Source organism: Alligator sinensis, unplaced genomic scaffold, assembly GCF_000455745.1.
Source record: "Alligator sinensis unplaced genomic scaffold, ASM45574v1 scaffold740_1, whole genome shotgun sequence".
NCBI classification, from domain to species: Eukaryota; Metazoa; Chordata; order Crocodylia; family Alligatoridae; genus Alligator; species Alligator sinensis.
In genome coordinates, this window is record NW_005841964.1 from 3,221,251 (window position 1) to 3,224,350 (window position 3,100).

Consider the following 3,100-nt stretch of genomic DNA (forward strand, 5'->3'; position numbering starts at 1 on the left):
CCTCTGGTGGGACTGTGCACCTCCTGGGTTAAGTGGAGGTCCTGTATCTCATCCAGGAACCTCCTGGAATGGTCTAACCTGGCTGACTGCTCCTCCCAGCAGATGTCCGGGTAATTTAGATCACCCATGACAACTACATCCCTTGCCTTAAGTGCCTCTGCAAGACGGCCCAAAAATTCCTGGTCCAGCTCCTCCCCTTGGTTGGGGGGTCTGTAGTAGACCCCCACTGCTAAATCCCTCTCCCCCCGACCCCCTTGTATCTTGACCCAGAACACTTCAGATTGCTCCTCCTCTGACCCAATTTTGCTGGCAGAGGATGTGTATTGCTCTTTGACAAAACACTGTGCTGAAACCTAGGATTGAACCAGGGACCTTTAGATCTTCAGTCTAATGCTTTCCCAACTGAGCTATTTCACCTGTGGTTGAATTACTTTGGCTAATACATTCTAATAAATCAAGATTCTTTCTATGGGACGGAATCATATATTGTATTTATCTATTTCACAACATCCCATGTATGTCATACAAAAAATAAAATGTTAACATGTTTACTGTTAAATCTTGGTCTCAATACTTTGAACAAAAGATAGACAATTTGATCATTTCTCCTTTAAAAAATGTGTATGTAACAGGCTTTGAAAATTTCAGCATTTCAACACACTTGGTGCATTTCAAAGGTGAATGGAAAGGCTGCAGTGGGAAAGAGACTAAATAATTAATCAAATAGGTCTCTAGTTAAAATTTTTATCTATTTAATCCAAATCTTTTCAAATGTGTTCCTATTTTACTTGTTTGCCAAATCATCCTCCCTCCAACAGGTCTACAGTTAGACGCAAAACAACCAGGGATGAGAGCAATCATACAGTCTCTTGAGCTGTGGCTTTGGCATATTAAAGTTTTCCAGTTCTTAATAAATGATCTGGTATATATGAAGGCACATAAGTGCTAGATTTTTAAAATGGGATATTTTAAAATGCCCAAGGCCTAGGATCTTTAAAAGTATTTAAGTGCCTATAGGAGGTTATACTATGAAACATGGCTCAGCATCGTGGTTGATCAAAAATTGCACTCTATTCTTATTTTACATGAGTTAAGGGAATATATTGTCATATCTAAATCTATCTAATTCAGGACTGGCTTAAACTCATCTCCCACTGCCTGAACAGAATTATGAATACTTTTGAACTCAGCGAACAAGGAAATGGTGAATACAGCCTGGGGATACAGTGATATTTGGTTAGGTAGTTTTAGGGGTTTAAGTCACTAATGGTCCTGAAGGGCTTTGAGATCTTCAGTTGGAAAATGTCATAGACATGCAATGTAGGGTGATGCAAATTATTATTCTTCCAGTGGTAATATCCCTTAGATTTATTTTTCCTTGGAAATCTTGGGAAAGAAGGTAAAACAAACACTGATGGCCTGACTGATATCGGTTTCACAGATGAACAATATATAGAACTTGTTCAATATCCTTTTGTGAGCTCTATGCACATTCTGAGTCTGCAAAACAAGTATAGCTGAGTAGAGTTCACAGGAAGTTGATGCAAAAGCAAAAGAGCATTAAAAAAACCCCAGCATCTACTAATTGGTTATTGATTGATTATGCTATAGAGTACTCCTTCCTTGAGGCTTGTTATCCTCAATTCTTTTTTTTTTTCCTTTTATGAAAAATCATATTGCATTAATGACTGCATGTAATTTATTACAAAGAAATGATTAAATGGATTAGTAGTTGGAATATCAGGAAGAAAATGTTCTTTTCTTAGAGTGTTTCCTCTCTATTTGGTTTTCCTTGGTTTTAGATTATAAGTACTATCTTAAATCAGAATTGCACCTTTGAGACTTACTGGGTGCGTTTACACAAGACGCTTGACTTTGCAGTAGTGGAGTTTACTGTGAAGTAAGTACATGAGTCTAAATGTGTGCATGCTTACTGCACTGTAAATAATGCCACTTGTGAGTAAATTTGCTACCTGCAAATGCAAGTAGCAAATTGCTTGCAAGTAGTTATTGTGCAGTAACAACACACATATAGATGCTGCCAGGAAACAGATTTGCTTCAGCCTGAGGCTAGCTCCAGGGCTCTGGGGCTGGGAGCTTCTCCTACCCCAGGGCTGGGCTACCTCTATGGCAGCCCCAACCTCAGGCCCTTAGAAACCTGCAGTCATTTTGAGCCCAGGGGCACATGCACAGGCAACCTGAGGCCACTACAAGTCCCTGTGTCCCCCTGTTCAGGCCACAGGCCAGCCACACCAGCCTGCTGCACCCTGGCACTGCTGCCTGGCACCACAGTGCCATGTGCCTGCCAGACCTGCACTTTCCAGGCCTGCAGGGTACTGTAGGTTCCTACCAGACCTGCCAGCATCCAGGCCCAGCTGCAGCCAGCTCCTGGCTGCCAGGGCCAGCTCCAGATGCCTGCAGCTCAACCCAGCAGCCTGGTTGGAGCCTGCAGGTGCTGTGGGACATTGACTTGCTGCACAGTTGCCAGTCCAATTTAGTGTCCCTGTTCTGGGTGTTTCAGGCAGCTGCCCAAGCCAGGCAGCACCAAGGATAGCTGTGTTGATGCCAAGACAGCTGGCACAGGAATGTCAATGGCTTGTTTATGACCAATGGCCCATACCTGTGCCCACCTCCCAGGGCCCGAGGTGGTCCATGGAGGAGACTAGCTGTGGTGCTGTGGAGTGAGGCAGAGGTACAGTACCTGTTCATGTGGGGCAGCCACTCTAACACCCATGTGTATGAGGGACTGTCAGGCCAGATGCAGGAGTACAGGCATGACTGAGCAGCATGGCAGTGCCACACAAATGTCAAGGCCTTGTGAGCACAGTGGGTCAACATCACTGACCACAAGCATCAGTAAGGGAGTGAGCACAAATCCTTTCTCTTTATGTGGCAACTGACAGAGATCCTCACACCCTTGGATCAAGGCCACAGCCGTGCTGTGTACAGCAGCATGGACACCTGCCTGAGCCCGAACCCTGACCTGCCACCTGTGGTGATGTATAACTAGGGGAGGGCCCCTCAGTGTGGCTGAGCTCCACACCTGTAGCCTCCACCAGCAGTTCAGGGATCCTGGGTTCTGCAGCCTCAGTCCAGGCCA

At 44.9% G+C, this 3,100-nt stretch overlaps 1 non-coding gene across 1 annotated transcript; it reads right to left on the reverse strand.

Moving 5' to 3' along the window:
* Positions 1–344: 344 nt before the first annotated feature.
* Positions 345–417, reverse strand: TRNAF-GAA. The gene has a single exon. It is a non-coding gene; the product is annotated as a tRNA-Phe (tRNA).
* Between the last annotated feature and the right edge of the window lie 2,683 nt (positions 418–3,100).